Source organism: Danio rerio, chromosome 13 (assembly GCF_049306965.1).
Source record: "Danio rerio strain Tuebingen ecotype United States chromosome 13, GRCz12tu, whole genome shotgun sequence".
Taxonomy (NCBI): Eukaryota; Metazoa; Chordata; class Actinopteri; order Cypriniformes; family Danionidae; genus Danio; species Danio rerio.
This window is the reverse complement of record NC_133188.1, coordinates 54,525,710-54,532,500: the sequence shown is the minus strand read 5'-3', so window position 1 is coordinate 54,532,500 and position 6,791 is coordinate 54,525,710. Positions and strand designations below refer to the sequence as shown.

General features: G+C 40.2%; 1 protein-coding gene across 8 annotated transcripts in view; it reads right to left on the bottom strand.

Annotated features, from left to right (window-relative positions):
• Positions 1–6,791, bottom strand: part of dntt (deoxynucleotidyltransferase, terminal) — a 621,669-nt gene that overhangs the window by 415,520 nt on the left and 199,358 nt on the right.

Here is a 6,791-nt window from a genome sequence, read left to right as displayed (position 1 = left end):
TTCTCCCTGCGTTTGCATGTGTTTCCTCCGGGTGCTCTAGTTTCCCCCACAGTTCAAACACATGCGGTACAGGTGAATTGGGTAGGCTAAATTGTCCCTAGTGTATGAGTGTGAATGAGTGTGTGTGGATGTTTCCCAGAGATGGGTTGCAGCTGGAAGAGCATCCGCTGCGTAAAACATATGCTGGATAAGTTGGCGGTTCATTCTGCTGTGGCGACCCCAGATAAATAAAGGGACTACGCCGAAATGAAAATGAATAAACGAGTGAATAATTATTCATTCATTCATTCATTCATTCATTTTCATTTGGCTTAAAGGCTCCTACACACCGGGACGCTTTTCGTTTGCGTTTATCGTCAGCGTTTTAAAAGACGTTTTTCTGGATTTAAACCCAAGTGATTTTCACTGCCGTCGAGCAAACGAGTACGCAAAATCACTCCTTGACGTTAGATGGCGCTACACAACTTTAAGCTGTAAACTGAATCTTCAGCATCTCTATGCATATGAACAAAAGTGCCAATGTGATTGGTGGAGAAGGTTTTAACACGGCGCATCAAAACTAAATCACGAGCATGAGGCGTTTTTTTTTTTTAAATGAAGCTTTTATGCCTGGCATTTTGCACGTTGGTGTGCACGATCACATTAGCGTCCTTTATTTAGTCACGAGGCATTAAACGTTGACGGGAAACACGTGCAAAAAGCATCACCGTGTGCACAGACCTAAAGGCTGAATTATCAAGCGCACACGTATGCTCCGTCACAACGACGTGTACTGCAAGCTCTGTGATTGGTCGGACTGATAGCGCTGATGACTGTGGGCGGGGGTGAAAGCAGTGAGCACGATGGGGCGAGTGTTTACAAGTGTGGAGTTGCGTGAAGGAGCTCCAAATGTAGACTGTTGTTTTGTGTTTACCTTATGATTAAAGTTGTTAGTTCCCGCCTCAGAATGAGCGAGTTTGAGCTACTTGTACATGAAGGTAGTGAACAGAAACAATAAAACACTCGAATCTATTTTAATTGAAAGTGTTATTGTAGAGCAGGGGTCACCAATCTCGTTCCTGGAGGTCCGGTGCTCTGCAGGGTTTTGCTCCAACTTGCCTCAACACACCTGCCTGGGTGTTTTAAGTATACCTAGTAAGACCTTGATTAGCTTGTTCAGGTGTGTTTGATTAGGGTTGGAGCTCAAATCTGCAGGACACCGGACCTTCAGGAACAAGTTTGGAGGTCCCTGTTGTATAGCAACACAAATAGCCTGCAGAAGTGTAAATGCACAGCAGCACAGCAACGCAGGCGCCGTGGGTCACGCAGATCACTCCACGCAAGTATGAAACAGCCTTCTTTAGTCACTGATTTATCAGGGTCACCACAGCGGAATGAACCACTAACTATTCCAGAATATGGAATAGAGTCACTGATTGGACCCAAGACCAACGACGAGATGATCCCAAGGTGTCCATATCCGGGACCAGGCCGTATCCTGAGCTGCTGCTGCTGCGCTGTTGGTCATGGGGGAGTGGAGAGCATGAGACTGATTCCAGTGACGCTCCAGGGACAGACGAGTCTTCGCTGAGGCCATCTTCCAGCCTCCACCGCTGAGACTGCAGCTCTGCACAAGACTTTTGGCCAGCGGAGAAATTAAAATGGTCGTGTTGAACTGAGTCTGGTTCTCTCAAGGTCTTTTTCTTCACTCTCCTATTGGTGAAGTTTTTTTTCCCTCTCCGCTGTCGCCACTGGCTTGCATGGTTCAGGATCTGAAAAGCTACTCATCGATGGATTTGCTCTTTTGTTTGGACTCTTAGTAATGATTAAATCACACTGAACTGAGCTAAACTGAACTGAACTTAAACACTAAAAACTAAACTACCCTGATCCAGTTACTATGACCATTTATGTGAAGCTGCTTTGACACAATCTACATTGTAAAAGCGCTATACAAATAAAGCTGAATTGAATTGACCTTCCAGCTGCATACCAGTAATGGAAAACACCCATACTCACACTCATTCACACTCATTCATAAACTACGGCCAGTTTAGTTCATCAATTCCCCCATAGCGCATGTGTTTGGACTGTGGAGGAAGCCGGAGCACCCGGAGGAAACCCACACTAACACAGGGAGAACATGCAGACAACACACAGAAACGACAACTGACCCAGCTGGGACTCGAACCAGCGACCTTCTTGCTGTGAGGTCACAGTGCTTACCACTGAGCCACTCCAAATACAAATACATAATTCAGTTCAATTTATTTATAAAGCACTTTAAAACAACACAGTTGACCAAAGCGCTGACAACAAAGAGTCAAACAAACTTTAAAATACAAATAAATAAACATAAAATGTCAACATCTCACACTGTTGTAAAGCCAAATTGAGCAAGTGGGTTTTAAGAAGAGATTTAAAAACAGCAATAGAAGAGGCTTGTCTAATATACAACTGCAACTCGCTCCACAGTTTTGGTGCAGCCACAGCAAAAGCCCGATCCCCTCTGAGCTCTCGACTGGTCCTGGACACACCCAGGAGGAGCTGGTCTGCTGACCTGAGCAAACGAGAGGGTGTGTAATGACAGAGAAGCTCAGAGAGGTAAAGGGGTGCAGCACCATTTAGACACTTATAAACAAATAAAAGTAACTTAAAATGGATCCTGAAATGCACAACAGCCAGTGAAGAGGAGATAAAATCGGGGTGGTGTGTTCGTATTTGCGTGTGCCAGTTAAAAGACGTGCAGCTGCATTCTGAACAAGTTGCAGACGAGAGATAGAAGACTGACTCACCCCAAAATAAAGAGCATTGCAGGAGTCCAAGCGGGAGGTTATAAAAGCATGGATTACTGTTTCAAAGTGCTTGTGTGATAAAACCTGCTTAATTTTGGCCGGTTGCCTGAAGTGAAAGAAGCTAGAGCGAACAACAAACCGAATCTGGCTTTCCAGCTTTAGTTCAGGATCCATTTTAAAACCCAGGTTCACAAACTCTGACTTTCAGAAAGTTTCAAGATTATTCGAGCATACAGAATGAGCGACGTTAAACTGGGGCCAAACACCATCACTTCGGTCTTAGAATCATTAAAATGGAGAAAATTCAGTGCCATCCAAGATTTGATGTCCTTTATACATGAGTCCAGTGCATTTAGAGGAAGGCCATCTGTGCTTTTTAGGGGAATATAAATTTGACAGTCATCAGCATAACTGTGAAAGGAGATACCATGTCTCCTGAGAATTGATCCAAGTGGAAGCAGATATAGAGAGAACAACATAGGGTCCAGAATAGAACCCTGTGGAACTCCATAGTGGAGCACAGGAGGACTCACAATCACCCAATCGCACAGAGAAGGTTCGACCTTCCGAATAGGACCTGAACCAATATTCCAAGCATCAAAGTAAGATATCATGATCAACAATGTCAAATGCAGCTGATAATTATATATATATATATATATATATATATATATATATATATATATATATATATATATATATATATATATAGTTGAATTCAGAATTATTAGCCCCCTTTGATTTTTTCTTCTTTTTTAAATATTTTCCAAATGATGTTTAACAGAGCAAAGAAATGTTCACAGTATGTCTGATAATATTTTTTCTTCTGGAGAAAGTCTTATTTGTTTTATTTCGGCTAGAATAAAGGCAGTTTTCAATTTTTTTATGAACCATTTTAGGGACGAAATTATTAGCCCCTTTAAGCTATATTTTTTCTCGATAGTCTACAGAACAAACCCTCATTATACAATAACTTGCCTAATTACCCTAACCTGCCTAGTTAAATTAATAAACCTAGTGAAGCCTTTAAATGTCACTTTAAGCTGTATAGAAGTGTCTTAAAAATTATCTAGTCAAATATTATTTACGGTCATCATGGTAAAGATTAAATAAATCAGTTATTAGAAATGAGTTATTAAAACTATTATGATTAGAAATGTGTTGAAAAAATCTGCTCTCCGTTAATCAGAAATTGGGGAAATAATAAACAAGCGGTCTAATAATTTAGGGGGGCTAATAATTCTTACTTCAACTGTATATATATATATATATATATATATATATATATATATATATATATATATATATATATATATATATATATACACATGAGCAATATCACACGAGTTGCAGTGCAATATGGCTGTGTATCAGCACTGGTGGGAGACGTGCATTAGCATCTCACCAGTGCTGATATACAGCCGTCTCGCGCTGCTACGAGTGTGATATTGTGTTTATGCAACAGTTATATATATATACATATATATATATATATATATATATATATATATATATATATATATATATATATATATATATATATATATATATATATATATATATATATATACATACATATACATATATACATATACATATATATATATATATACATATATATATATATATATATATATATATATATATATATATATATATACATATATATATACATATATATATACATATATATATATATATATATATATATATATATATATATATATATATATATATATATATATATATATATATATATATATATATATATATATTGTTGTTTTATTACATAGTAAAGCATATAATAAGCAGTGTTTGTAATGTTAGGAAGTCGAGTATAAATCCTCATTAATTGTGAGCTTGTCTGTTTGTTCTGCCTGTCTGCTTGGATTACTGTAAAATGAGCAGAGATTTTTTTTTTTCCCCCTCAGACTGGAGTCTTGTTTTTTTTTTTTTTTTTTTTTCTGCGCTGTAATGAACTGCCAGACTCTGAAAGATGGAGTTGTTTATCCTCCAGCGGTGACTTACAATCTGCTCTGATTGTCTGGAGTGACCATTAAAGTGGACCTGTGAACATCAGCGGCTCTGAGCGAACAATCAGCAGAACGAGAGGAGACCCGGACTCACTTCAGCATGTCTGATCATGACGAGAGATGCTCGGGAAAACAGCGGCATCATGGGACACCCAGCCTTTAAAACACTGGCATAGGGCTGCACAATACACTGGGGGATATGAGTATTGAACACATGGTCATCTTGTTTCCTCTGAATAATGTTTCTAATGGAGTTGTTGACATAGAATTGAAGCAGATTTTGGTAAAAACCCAAACAATACAAACATAAAACAAAACAATAATGAGAAATGAGAGTGTAATAACAATGAAATGACAGGAGGAGGAAGTGCTGAACTACTGAAATCTGTTTAATACTTTATATAAAGGCTTTTTTATGACTACAACCTAAAGACGCCTTTCATATGGAGAATGAAGCCTCATGCATTGCTCAGTTGTGAGTTTCTCAAAGACTTTAACAGTTAAAATCTTGATGCTTCTGTGGGTCTCGTCTATCAAATTTGAGCTTTATTCTGCATTCTCTATTGGATTTAAGTCAGGTGATTGGCTGGGCCATTCTACAGCTTGCTTTTCGTTCTTTGAAAGCATCTGAGAGTCTCCATGGCTGTGTTTTGGATCGTTGTCTAGCTGAAATGTCCACCCTGGATTCATCTTCATCCTCCTGCTAATGTCAACCCGGGCTCATTGTGGAAATGTAACCCCGCGGACGTTTCTGCAAACCGCGAAATACATCCCGGGAGGTACGTATTTGAGCAGTTTTTGTTTTCGCGGATCCGCGAGAGGCCGCTTTGCGCGCTTTTTCGCATCTCGGACGCCTCTCGGGAGCGCGCGCCGTTTGCGCCCGCGCTGTTCTCGCGCGAAAAGCCGCCGGAGGCCGATGTGGAGCGACCGTCCGTCCGACTGGCCAGCTGAACGACCGAACGATCGACCAGGCGGCCGGCTGATCGGCCGACCCGGCCACCCTCTTCTTCCTCCTCCTCCTTCCCTAAATCCAAGCGACGGTTTGCAAAAGCCGTCCAGAAAAAAAAAAAAGCAAAAGCCCTCGTCTTCGATTTCGACCACGTTTTCCGATCCCGCCGCATTCTCGCCCTTATTGTTAGGATTCTGTTTTTTATCTTACCTGATTTCCAGAACCGCTCTTCCACACCGCCCGCAGCGTTCGCTCGAAAAAAACTAAACGCGGCCATAAGTATCTTCGGCCACGTAAATCAAGTCTCCAGAAACGTCCGCGGAGCTACGTTTCCAGAAACCGCTTGGGTTTAGATGTTGGACTGGAGCAGCTGATTTACACAGAGGAAGGGCAGAGGCTTGCTGAAGAACGACGGAGAGATTTCAGCTGCTGTCTGAGCTTTCACTGTCAAATACACCTCTCTTTCTTCATGTGTTTAATACTTTTCCCCTATGTCATTTCATTTTCCTACACATATCTTGATTTGTAAACTAATTAGACTCAATTTCTTTATATATGTGGATTTCTTTGGTTGTTGCCAACATTTGAGGAAAATTGTTATGTTGTTATGAAAAATGTTTTCTGAGAAAAAGATGACGTGCTCAATACTTATTTCCCCTCTGTATAATGTTTTGGCAACAATATCGCAATGTGTGCATCTGCCTCAGTCACATCGCAGAATGTGAGTTGGGAGCAGGAGCCATAGTATGTTTTTTTTATTTAAAGGGGTGGTCCAGAATGTAATTTTAAGGCTTGGTTGAGTTAATAAGATGCAAAGCAATGTGTGCTCATGCTTCACACGAAGGAAATCACGTTATTTATGTTGGCTTGAGAAAGCCAACAAACTGTTATGCTACTCTGTCCTTGAAAACAAACGTATCTCCTCCTAGACCGTTCATGCCACAAGGCCCAAATGTGGTCAAAATGTGCCTTCTACATTCAAGATTGTTGCTATATCTCCTCATGCCTATAACACCTATTGTTTTTTTTTATAAA